This window comes from Rana temporaria, chromosome 8 (genome assembly GCF_905171775.1).
Source record: "Rana temporaria chromosome 8, aRanTem1.1, whole genome shotgun sequence".
Classification (NCBI taxonomy): Eukaryota; Metazoa; Chordata; class Amphibia; order Anura; family Ranidae; genus Rana; species Rana temporaria.
Window position 1 is genome coordinate 35,471,734 of NC_053496.1, and position 13,784 is coordinate 35,485,517.

The window sequence follows — 13,784 nt, forward strand, 5'->3', positions numbered from 1 at the left end:
CGCTCCCCTAATCCATGTGCCCGACCCCTAATCTACATGCAGGGCTCCGGACGCATGTGATTAGAGCCTGAGGCTCTAATTGGCCTAAAAAACGGGTGGGCTTGGGGCCCTCTTGTGTGACATTAGCAAATTAATATTCGTTAATGTCTTCCTGTTTCTCTTCCTAGCCAGTCAGGAAGTGGGTCCTGAGACCCCATTGGCCGGGAGTCCGAAAACCCGATTGGCCGGAAAGGAGAAGCGACGGCTGGGGCGTGGAGGAGATGAAGGGGGGAAGCCACAGCCGTGCCTTGCATGGAGTTAAGTGCAGGGCTGACATGGGGGCCTGGCGGGCCAAAGGGGGTGAGTGAACGAGCGAGCGGGTGACTTTGGGGGGGTATGGTGTGCAGTGGTGGGCTGGAGCGATATATTACAAACCCGGTGGAGACCTCTAGTGGCCAAATTCAACAGCTACTTGTAATTCAAGTTTATCAATACACCTGTTACAATGTAGCAACACAGTATGTGGCCCATTTAAATGCACAGCGGTGTAATAGTATACATATCCATAAGGTAAAAAAAAAAATGCTAATATTCAAGCACAACCTAAAAATTATCCATTGCAATGGGGCTGCAACAGCACTGCAAGGGTTCATTGCTTGAAAATGTACTTACCTGATGCAGGGTCCATAGCACTGCCATGGATGTTATGGCGCTGAGAGACAGTCCACCACTGAGCCATGGGGGAGTGCCATCTGCTGGGGAGAGCAGAGGATCAGGTAAGTGCTTTTTCTTCCCTCCTAGACTAAATGAGCAGTTCACCTTGCAATGCGAGCACAGACCCACTACAATGATTTATGTTTAACCACTTAAGACCCGGACCAAAATGCAGCTAGGTCTTGCGATTAGAACTTGGCAAGGTTTTGCGATTCGGCACTGCGTCGCTTTAACAGACAATTGCGCGGTCGTGCAACGTGGCTCCCAAACAAAATTGGTGTCCTTTTTCCCCACAAATAGAGCTTTCTTTTGGTGGTATTTGATCACCTCTGCGGTTTTTATTTTTTGCGCGACAAACAAAAATAGAGCAACAATTTTGAAAAAAATGCAATATTCTTTACTTTTTGCTATAATAAATATCCCCCGAAAATATATATATAAAAAAAAAATTTCCTCAGTTTAGGCCGATACGTATTCTTCTACCTATTTTTGGTAAAAAAAATCGCAATAAGCGTTTATCGGTTGGTTTGCGCAAAATTTATAGCGTTTACAAAATAGGGGATAGTTTTATTGCATTTTTATAAAAAAAAAATTTTTTACTACTAATGGCGGCGATCAGCGTTTTTTTTTTTTTTTGGTGACTGCGACATTATGGCGGACACTTCGGACAATTTTGACACATTTTTGGGACCATTGTCATTTTCACAGCAAAAAATGCATTTAAAATGCATTGTTTACTGTGAAAATTACAGCTGCAGTTTGGGAGTTAACCACAGGGGGCGCTGAAGGGGTTATGTGTGACCTCATGTGTGTTTACAACTGTAGGGGGGTGTGGCTGTAGGTGTGACGTCATTGATTGTGTATCCCTATAAAAGGGATCACACGATCGATGCCGCCCCCACAGTGAAGAACGGGGAATCTGTGTTTACACACAGCTCTCCCCGTTCTTCAGCTCCGGGGACCGATCATGGGACTCCAGCGGCGATCGGGTCACGGAGCTTCGGACCGGGTCGCAGGCGCGCACCTGCAACCCACGGCTGGGTACTAGCACAGGATGTACCTGTACGTGCATGTGCCCAGCCGTGCCATTCTGCCAACGTAAATGTGCAGGAGGCGGTCCTTAAGTGGTTAAAGGGTAACTCCACTTTCGTGGGAAAAATATAGCAAACAATAAAAATAATAATATAAACAATTGCACCTCATGTTATATCGTAATTAAATGTTATTAAAAATCACCTTTCCTTTCAATCTGCAGCTTTGTAATTTTCTGTAAAATAAAATATGGCAACCTGGAGGCGTTCTGTACAAAGATGGTATACAGAACGCCCCCCAGAAACATAATTTCCTGCTTGTGTGATTGGCTCACTGATTTTCCCAGAAGTCTGCACTAAGATACAAGTCAGATTTCAGGCATCCCCTACAACAAAAATTTCATTTTTGGTGAGATACTCCCAATAGAAACACGTCTAAAGGGATGCAGACCCTGCAGTATTCCTCATTAGTGCCCTGCAGGTGCACGGCTGATTGATAATTGTGAAACCACTCCCATTAGACTCACTTTCCCACATGGACACAGACAAACACACAGGGAATTCTTCAAAATAACAAAATGAAGGAATCTGCTACAAAGTTTGTTTAAAATCCTTGGAATGTACATAGATCACCCAGAGGGGAATGTTTTCTTCTCAACAAAAGTGGAGTTAGTCTTTACGTTTCACAACCGGGCTTTAAGTAATGTTTAGAACAGTTTTTATTTGATTTGCATTTAATTTTTATTCAACTTTTGATACTCCTAATTTGAAGCATCTGCTAAATTCAAATTAACAGCTGCGGTTTGATTGAAAGGAAGGTGATTTACTCCATCAGTGTTTGCTGTTGGGCTGTTTAGGCCTGGTTCACATCGTTGCAGTTTGCATATTCCAGGTGCATTACACGTTTTTGACCCATTGAAGTCTATGGAGCCAAAAACCAGAAAAAAGTCCCTGGCCCTTTCCAATAAATACACAGATGTGAACGTGACCCATAGGAAACCATGATAAATGTACTGTAGTGTGTTTCTGCAAAACTGAAAACGCACTAAAAAATGCATAGGTGTGAACCAATCCTTATTCGGCTGACAGCGAGATGTGTATTGTTCTTATGATTAAAGCGGTTGTAAACCCGCATCAATTTATTTTTTATTTTTTTCTCCTGTAAGGCAAAAGTCATAATGAGCTAATATGCACCGCATATTAGCTCATTATGAAATACTTACCTCGGAACGAGGTGTGTAGCACTTACCTGGTCCACGCCGAGCGAGATTTCATCTTGCCTCGGCGTGTCTTCTGGGTATCGCCGCTCCAGCGCTGTGATTGGCTGGAGCGGCGATGACGTCACTCCCGTGCGTGCGGGAGATTTAAAACTCGGCAAGGTCCGGCGGCTGCCGATCCTTTCGCTGTAGATCCCCCCTGTGCATGCACCGCGGCGCATTGCGAGGGGAATATCTCCTAAACCGTGCAGGTTTAGGAGATATTCTCCTTACCTACAGGTAAGCCTTGTTATAGGCTTACCTGTAGGTAAAAGTCAAAAAAGTGGGTTAACAACCACTTTAAAGCTGAATTCCAAGAATTCAGACACTTTGTAATGGGCACAGATACGCTGAGTTAAGTCCAAGGAGGTGCATTACATCTGATGAACTTCTCTATTTATATCTGCCAGGTTTATGGCTCTGCCAGAGCATACACTGACATCCAGGGGTGTGAGAGAAGAGAGAGAGAGGCACACAGAACAGCTGTGCCTGCCTATCCCCTCTGCTGCCCACTCAGAGAAGCCTTTGTATTTTGTGAATGAGTTGATTGGGTAGGAGAAGGGAAGGGGCAGGCATAGCAGCTGCACTGACTCTAATGTTAAATGTGCTTAGACCTGATGAATCCGCATCGGGCTCCCAGAAAGACAGCGATAGATGTCCTCCAGGAATGATATAAAACTGTCAGATGTATATAATAGAGATAAGCCCCGGAGGTGTCATGCAGCTCCTTGGATATAACTCATAGGGCCAGATTTAGATAGATCAGCGGATCTTTAGATCCGCGTAATCTATCTGATTTAAGATCCGCCGCCGCAACTTTTAGAGGCAAGTGGGTAATTCACAAAACACTTACCCCCAAACTTGCGGCGGCGGATCGTAATTCCTCCGGCGGAATTCAAATTCCGCGGCTAGGGGGAGTGTGCTATTCAAATCAGGCGCGTCCCCGCGCCGATCGAATAGCGCATGCGCCGTCCCGAAATTTTCCCAGCGTGCATTGCTCCAAATGATGTCGCAACGACGTCATTGGTTTCGACGCTTGCGTAAATGACGTCCATCCGTATTCGCGTACGACTTGCGCAAACGACTTAAAAAATTAAAATTTCAACGCGGGAACGACGGCCATACTTAATATTGGCTGTGCCTCATAGAAGCAGGGGTAACTATGCGCCGGGAAAACCCTTACGTAAACACACTGCGTCGGGCCCGCGTACGTTCGTGATTTGGCGTATCTCGCTGATTTACATATTCTCTGCGTAAATCAGCAAGAACGCCCCCAGCGGCCATTTTTAAATTGCAGTTAAGATCCGACGGTGTAACACAGTTACACCTGTCGGATCTTAGGCATATCTATGTGTAACTGATTCTATGAATCAGGCGCATAGATACGACCGGCCTAACTCTGAGATACGACGGCGTATCAGGAGATACATCGTCGTATCTCTCTGTGAATCTGGCCCATAGTGTGCCTTCACTGTTTACAAAGCAGCTGAATTCCTGTTTTTGTTATTTCTCTTTAGCGTTTGTTTTTGTTTTTTTGTAAAACATTTTGCTGTCACTGCTTACCCACAACAGTGCCACCGATATACAGAGGACTCTTCTCCAACCCCTGGTATCTCAACTGCATACTGCACGTCCATACCGTCCTGGGGCGGAGCTCTTCTCGGAATATCTTATCTGTGTCTGAACTGGAAGTAGAAGAAGCGGAGGCCTCCTTTATCTCCAGGAACAAGAAGGCTTACATATCGGTGTCTCATATCCCTCATTGTCTTCTTATCACCACCAGGACATCAAGAGCAACTCCAGGCAGATATAAATAACACATCAATGCACAATGTGATCATTTGTTGAATGGGATGAAATAAAAAAAATTTAAAAGTCTGATTGTTATGAATGTACAATGTGTCCAGCTGTCTGGGGAATGTCATGTATAGCACAGTGTAAGAGCCGTCATTGGAGGTGATTATAGAAGAGTTGCCACTACATTATCAGTCAGTGGAGAAGTGTGCTGCTTCATTGGGGGTCAGTTTAGAAGAGTTCCATTGGTTACAATGCACCACTTACAATTTGTATCCTTCCGGAAGAATGGTCAAACATTCCCATAGACACACTCCTAAACCTTGTGGACAGCCTTCTTAGAAGAGTTGAAGCTGATATAGCTGCAAAGGGTGGGCCAACTCAATATTGATCTCTATGGACTAAGATTGGGATGCCATTTGTGTGTGTATAGCCAGGCGTCCCAATACTTTTGACAATACAGTGTATTTTAGTCTGTTGTATGAGTGCACCGATAAGGTCCAGAGTGCCCGCTTTTCTCTAATCCCCCCTCCGCTTTGGGGGGGGGGGGTGATATGTGTATATCACCCCCCCCCCAAAAAAAACTGCTTCAACTCTACTGGGAAGGCTGTCCAGAAGGTTTAGGAGTGTGTCTATCGGAATGTTTGATCACTCTTCCAGAAGCGCATTTGTGAGGTCAGGCACTGATGTTGGATCCCTTCATCCCAAAGGTGTTCTATCAGGTTGAGGTCAGGACTTTGTGTCGGCCAGTCAAGTTCCTCCACCCCAAACTCGCTCATCCATGTCTTTATGGACCTTGCTTTGTGCGCTGGTCCAGATCATTTGCTGGAGGGGGGATTATGGTGTGGGGTTGTTTTCCAGGGCTTGGCCCCTTAGTTTCAGTGAAGGGAACTCTTAAGGCGTCAGCATACCAAGACATTTTGGACAATTTCATGCTCCCAATTTTTTGGGAACAGTTTGGGGACGGCCTCTTCCTGTTCCAACATGACTGCGCACCAGTGCACAAAGCAAGGTCCATAAAGACATAGATGATCGAGTTTGGGGTGGAGGAACTTGACTGGTCTGCACAAAGTCCTGACCTCAACCTGATAGAACACCTTTGGGATGAAGGAGAGACTGAGAGCCAGGCCTTCTTGTCCAACATCAGTGCCTGACCTCACAAATGTGCTTATGCAAGAATGGTCAAGCATTCCCATAGACACACATTTTCCGTATAGTATTTTAACATCAAGTATTTGAAACTGAGATTTGTTAATAAAAATTGGAAACAAAATACTTTTGTCTGTTTGTGTGCACCAGTAAAGTCCACAGTGTCATCTTTTATCTACCCCCCCCCCCCATATGTTCGGGGGTCAGATATCGGTTTAGGTTAGAAGAGCTGACGCTACATTAGCGGTCAGTGGAAAAGTGCACCATTGCATTTACAGTCAGTGGGGAAGTGGGCATTCAGTGGACTCAAAAGGAAATGTTTACCTGCTCTTCATAACAGAATTCAGTTGAAGTGCATTAGGGTCCGATCAAAAGAGTTTCCAAAAGAATTGCTGAAACTCAAAAACATTGCACATGGATTTCTACAGGTTTGTTTTTATATCAACTTATGGTCAGGCAGGTAGGCAGGCAATATGCCGATGTATGGGTAAGGTGTGGCAAACAACGTTGTCACCACTCAGAGACAAGCTACTAACTTGCAAGTCAGTTGCTGGCCAACCCTGGCCTCACCCCTGTTGCTTGTCTCTTCCAGTGATGTTTCTACACACTTTGGGCCAGATCCACAAAGAACTGCCTATCTTTAGGCAGGCGTAGCGTATCTCAGATACACTACGCCGCTGTAACTTAGAGCGTAGTTTCCGTATCCAGAAAGAATTTGCGCCGTAAGTTACGGTGGCGTAGTGTAAATGTGTCGGCGTAAGGGCGCGAAATTCAAATGACTAAGATGTAGGCGTGTTTTATGTTAATTCATCTTGACCCCACGTAAATTATGTTTTTTTTTTACCGGCGCATGCGCATCCGTGGGGGTATCCCAGTGCGCATGCTCGAAATCACGTCGCAAATAGTCAATGCTTTCGACGTGAACGTAATTTACGCAAAGCCCTATTCGCGAACGTTTTACGCAAACAACGTAAATGACAGAATATTCAACGCTGTCCCGACGTCCATACTTAACATTGCGTACGCCTCATAGAGCCAGGGGTAACGTTACGCCGAAAAAAGCCTTACGTAAACGACGTAAAAAAATGCATCTAGCTAATTTGCATACTCTACGCGGAAATCAACGGAAGCGCCACCTAGCGGCCAGAGTAAATATGCACCTAAGATCCGACGGCGTACTAAGACGTACGTCCGTCGGATCTAGCCCACATTCAGGCGTATCTTGTTTTGTGGATACAAAACAAAGATACGCCGGTGCATCCTAGAAGTTACGCAGCGTATCAATAGATACGCCAACGTAACTTCTTTGTGGATCTGGCCCTTTGTACTTTGAGTGAGTGAGTGAGTAACTTGTATAGCGCTACAAATGCAAACTAAATCGCCTCAAGGCGCTTTTTGCATCCAGTGCCGTCCTGTGTCTTCAGAAGAGGTGAGTCTTACGTTTTTTTCTGAAGGCCCGATGGTTTTTTTCCATACGGATGTCCATGGGTAGAGCGTTCCATAGCCGTGGTCCTTGGACTGCAAATCTTCGTTCTCCTTTAAATTTGTAGCGGGTCTTGGGGACTTTGAATAGGAAGCAGATAGTCATGGGTATTCTAATTCTGCACATTAGACCGCTATGATGTGCTAAATAGACCGGCCCACTGTGGGGGATGTACATTCCTTCTTTCCAAGGGTCCTCTGACCAGTGACATCACAGGTCCTCCTTCATCTTCTCCTCTGGTGGTTGTGGCCATGCCTTGATTCCATTGTGAATGGTGCTCATGAGAACGGTAACTGAGGAGAGAATAACAGAATGAACATCAGGCTACAGTGGGAAGGAAACATAAAGAATTTCATTCCCTAGACCTTATGCCACGTACACACAATCGGAAATTCCGACAAGAAAACCGCGGATTTATTTCCGACTGAATTTTGGCTCAAACTTGAACGTGGTAACGTTCATCACTACAACGAGCCGAGTTGAAGTTTAATGATTCGAATTGATTCCGAGCATGTGTGTTTTTTATGCACGTCGGAATTGCATACAAACGATCGGAATTTCCGACGAGAACTTTTCTCTGCGTAAAATTTGATAACCAGATTTTTTTATTTTTTGCTGTCGGAAATTCCAAATTCCAAAGGAAAAAGTCAGATGGGGCTTACACACGGTCAGAAATTTCTGACCAAAAGCTCACATCGAACTTTTCTTGTCGTAAATTACGATCGCGTGTACGCGACATAAGTGGATAATGCCATATGAACTGATTGAATTCCACGGTGATGTTCCACTCTCATGTCCTCAATGGGGATCACATGCATTGGTTTTTCGCATATAGGAACAGAATTTAGGCCTTTGGGTGGTTCCAAGTCCAACATGTTTGTTTTCATTTTCTCTTCTTTTTTTTTTACCAATGACGAAATTGTGTATCCCTCTTTATTAGCTTTTTGCTATAATTTAATACAGTCTCATCTCTGCTCTTGATTAATTGTGGGCACATCTGGAGTATTAGACGATGAACTGTTTATAGTTTATTACAGCAAAATAAGATTCCACTGATCTGTCACAACAACCAGAAGATAGAGCAGACAGAGAACGTTGCTTCCAGAGAGAGCTGGCAGTGGAAACAACACCAACAAGATGGAATATATATATTCCTGTCCTATCTCTGTACTGTATACCCTTGTACCATATATCCCTATACCATATGTCCCTGTACCACATATCTTTATATCATATATCCCTATACCATATGTCCCTGTACCACATATCTTCATATCATATATCCCTGTACCATGTACATTGGAACCTTGCATTGCGAGTGACGCAGTTAACGAGCATTTCGCAATACGAGCACTGTATTTTAAAAAATTGTGACACGGTTTTGGAGTGTTGTCTCGCAAAACTAGCACGATTCAGGCCAAAGCGGTGTGCAGTACCACTTTTGGCCAGAGGTGAGGGAAACCTGAAGCCGATCGCAGCCAATCTGCGCCGTTCGGAAATGCACGGAAAGGCCCGAGGACAGCATGGCTGACCATGGCAAATCTCGGGTAGAAAGTCCTTACAGGGTTTGCCGAGGTCAGCCGAAGTGTCCTCAGGCCTTTTCGGCCATTTCCATGGCTCTCCGGCGCCCCCCGCCTCTGGCCGCATGCGGAATTGCATCCCATTGAAGTCTTTGCGGAACTAATTATTTTCGTTTTCGTTGACTTCCATGGGGAAACTCGCTTTGATATGCGAGTACTTTGGATTACAAACATTCTCCTGGAACGGATTATGCTTGTAATCCAAGGTCCCGCTGTATTTCTGTACTAAATATCCACGTATCACTCTGATACCCCAAATTAAAATCTAGTGGAACCATTTCCTTCAGAAGTCACCTAATTAGTAAATAGAGTCCACGTGTGTGTAATTTAATCTCGGTATAAATACAGCTGTTCTGTGAAGCCCTTCAGAGGTTTTTGAACAAACATCATCAGGAAGGCCAAGGAACACACCAGACAGGTCAGGGGTAAAGTCGTGGAGAAGTTTAAAGCAGGCTTAAGTTATAAAAAAAAAATCCCAAGCTTTGAACATCTCATGAAGAGCACTGTTCAATCCTCCATCTGAAAATGGAAAGAGTATGGCACAACTGCAAACCTACCAAGACATGGCCGTCCACCTAAACTGACAGGCCCGGCAAGTTGAGCATTTATCAGAGAAGCAGCCAAGAGGCCCATGGTAACTCTGGAGGAGCTGCAGAGATCCACAGGTGGAAGTGTCTGTCCACAGGACAACTATTAGTCGTGCTCTCCACAAATGGAAGAGTGGCAAGAAAAAAGCCATTGTTGAAAGAAAGCCATAAGAAGTCCTGTTTACAGTTTGTAAGAAGCCATGTGGGGGACACAGCAAACATGTGGAAGAAGGTCCTTTGGTCAGATGAGACCAAAATGTAACTTTTTGGCCTAAAAGCAAAATGATATGTGTGGTGCAAAACTAACACTGCACATCACCCCGAACACACCATCCCCACTGTGAAACATGGTGGTGGCAGTATCATGTTGTGGGGATGCTTTTCTTCAGCAGGGACAGGGAAGCTGGTCAGAGATGATAGGAAGATGGATGGAGCCAAATACAGGTGGTTCCCGTGTTACAAACGACTCCTACTTACAAATGGAGGGAGACAACAGGAAGTAAGAGGAAATCTACCCCATGGAATGGAAATTCACCCCTGTAAGAGTTACCATGGAAAAAAGGTGTCTCCACTGAAGCTTTATCACCAATCCTTGTTTCCACAACAACCCTACATTTTCAAAATCCAATTATCATTGGGACAGAAGGTGAGGTGAAATCTTCTGAACTGTGGGCCAGATTCACATAAGAAATACAACGGCGTATCTCCTGATACGCCGTCGTATCTCTGTGATCCGCCCGTCCTAACTATGCGACTGATTCATAGAATCAGTTACGTATCGATAGCCAGAAGATCCAACAGGTGTAATTGAATTACACTGTCGGATCTTAAGGATGCAATTCTAGGCCGGGCGCTAGGTGGCGAGGCCATTGCGGTCGGCGTAGAATATGCAAATGACTAGTTACGGCGATTCCCGAACGTCCGCGCTGCCCGTCGATCTAACTTTCCGTCGTTTCCGTCGAGTTACGCCGTGTAAAATTAGGGCTGAGCCCTAGTTGTTCTAAGCCATGTTAAGTATGGCCGTCGTTCCAACGTCGAAATTTAAAAAACAACGTCGTTTGCGTAAGTCGTCCGTGAATGGGGCTGGACGCCATTTACGTTAACGTCTAAACAAATGACGTCCGTGCGACATCATTTAGCGCAATGCACGTCGGGTAATTTACCCGACAGAGCATGCGCAGTACGTTCAGCGCGGGAACGCGCCTAATTTAAATGGTGCCCGCCCCATTGGAATTAGGCGGGCTTGCGCCGATCGGAATTACGTTACACCGCCGCAAGTTTACAGGTAAGATTTTTGAGAATCAGGCACTTACGCTGTAAACCTGCGGCGGTGTAACGTAAATGGGATACGTTACAACGCCGTGGAGTAACGTATTTCTATGTGAATCTGGCCCATAGTCACAGACAGCAAAACAAATGTTACAGGGGTGATGAGAACCCTTCCCAAAAAGCTTAAAAATATTTTTTTGGGCTGGAGCTACACTTAAAAAATTTACCTGTTCCAACTTGCATACAAATTCAACTTAAGAATAAATCTACAGACCCTATCTTGTTTGTAACTCGGGGACTGCCTGTACAGGGCAATCTTAGAAGAAAACCTGTTATCCCGCGTACACACGATCGGAAATTCCGACAAGAAAACTGTGGATTTTTTCTGACGGAATGTTGACTCAAACTTGTGTTGCATACACACGGTCACACAAATCTTGACGGAAATTCCGACCGTCAAGATTGCAGTGATGTACAAGATGTACGACGAGTCGAGATCAATGAAGTTCAATAGGCAGTTTGGCTCTTCTGCTTGATTCTGAGCATGCGTTTTTTTTTTGCGTGTCGGAATTGCATACAGACGAGCGAATTTTCTGATAGGAACTTTTACTGTCTGAAAAATAGAGAACCTGCTCTCAATCTTTTGTTGGCGTAAATTCCAACAGCAAAGGTCCGATGGAGCATACACACGGTCGGAATTTCCGACCAAAAGCTGACATCAGACTTTTCTTGTCGGAATTTCCGATCATGTGTATGCGACATAAGAGTCTGCAAAAGACTTGAGACTGGGGTGGAGGTTCACAGCAGGACAGCGACTCTAAACATACAGCCAGAGCTACAATGAAATGGTTTAGATCAAAGCATATTCATGTGTTAGAATGGCCCAGTCAAAGTCCAGACCTAAAGCCAATTGAGATCCTGTGGCAAGACTTGAAAATTGCTGTTCACAGACGCTCTCCATCCAATCTGACAGAGCTTGAGAGATTTTGCAACGGAGAATTGGCAAAAATGTGACTCTCTAGATGTGCAAAGCTGGTAGAGACATCCCCAAAAAGACTTGCAGCTCTAATTGCAGCAAAAGGTGGTTGTACAAAGTATTGACTCAGGGGGGGCGCTATACAAATGCACGCCACACTTTTCACATATTTATTTGTAAAAAAAAAAATGAAAACCATTTTTTTTTCATTTTCCTTCCACTTCACAATTATGTGCCACTTTGTGTTGGTCTATCACATAAAATACCAATTAAATACATTTACATTTTTGGTTGTAACATGACAAAAATGTGGAAAATTGCAAGGGGTATAAATACTTTTTCAAGGCACTGTATATCCCTATATACCATATGTCTATGTACCACATATCTTTAAAGCATATACCCCTGTACCATATTTACGTATACCATAGGATCTTATAGCATTTATCCCTGTACCATACAGTATATCCTTGTATACCCCTGTACCATATATCCTTATACCATATATCCCTGCACTATTTATCCCTTCACTATATATTGTGTTACTATGTATCATTATACTATACAGTATATCCCTGTGCCACATATCTTTATACACCCCTGTATCATATACCATATATCACTGTACCATATACCCCTGTACCGTTAATTCCTTGACTATATATGCCTTTACTATATATACTTATGTCATATGTACCATGCTGTATATGCCTATACTATTTATCCCTGTACCATATATTCCTATACCATATACCCTTGTATCCGCAAAACAAAGGAGAGCAGAGCAGAGAGGAAGGAGAGAGAGAGAGAGGAGAGGGAGCACAGAGGAAGGAGATGGAGGAGAGGGAGCAGAGAGGAAGGAGAGGGAGCAAGGAAAGAAAACGGAGAGGGAGCAGAGAGGGGGGAGAGGGAGGAAAGGGAGAAGAGAGAAAGCAGAGGGAGCAGAGAGGAAGGAGAGGGAGCAGAGAGGAAGAAGATGAAGCATAGAGGGAGGAGAGGGAGATGAGAGGGAGCAGAGAGGAAGGAGAGAAATGAGAGGGAGCAGAGAGGGATCAGAGAGGAAGGGGAGGAGAGGGAGCAGAGAGAAAGGAGAGGGAGGAAAGGGAGCAAAGAGGGAGGAGAGGGAGCAGAGAGGGATGAGAGGGAGCAGAAAGGAAGGAGAGAAAGGAGAGGGAGCAGAGAGGGGGGAGAGGGAGGAAAGGGAGAAGAGAGAAAGCAGAGGGAGCAGAGAGGAAGGAGAGGGAGCAGAGAGGAAGAAGATGAAGCATAGAGGGAGGAGAGGGAGATGAGAGGGAGCAGAGAGGAAGGAGAGAAATGAGAGGGAGCAGAGAGGGATCAGAGAGGAAGGGGAGGAGAGGGAGCAGAGAGAAAGGAGAGGGAGGAAAGGGAGCAAAGAGGGAGGAGAGGGAGCAGAGAGGGATGAGAGGGAGCAGAAAGGAAGGAGAGAAAGGAGAGGGAGCAGAGAGGGGGGAGAGGGAGGAAAGGGAGAAGAGAGAAAGCAGAGGGAGCAGAGAGGAAGGAGAGGGAGCAGAGAGGAAGAAGATGAAGCATAGAGGGAGGAGAGGGAGATGAGAGGGAGCAGAGAGGAAGGAGAGAAATGAGAGGGAGCAGAGAGGGATCAGAGAGGAAGGGGAGGAGAGGGAGCAGAGAGAAAGGAGAGGGAGGAAAGGGAGCAAAGAGGGAGGAGAGGGAGCAGAGAGGGATGAGAGGGAGCAGAAAGGAAGGAGAGAAAGGAGAGGGAGCAGAGAGGAAGGAGAGGGGCGGAAAGGGAAGGATGGGGAGCAGAGGGAGGGTAGGGGGCAGAGAGGAAGGATAAGGAGCAACAAGGAAGATGAAGGAGCAGAGAGGGGGCAGAGACAAAGGAGAGGGAGCAGAGAGGAAGGAGAGAGAGCAGAGAGGAAGGAGAGGGAGCGGAGAGGGAGCAGAGAGAAAGGAGAGGGAGGAAAAGGGAGCAGGGAGGAAGGAG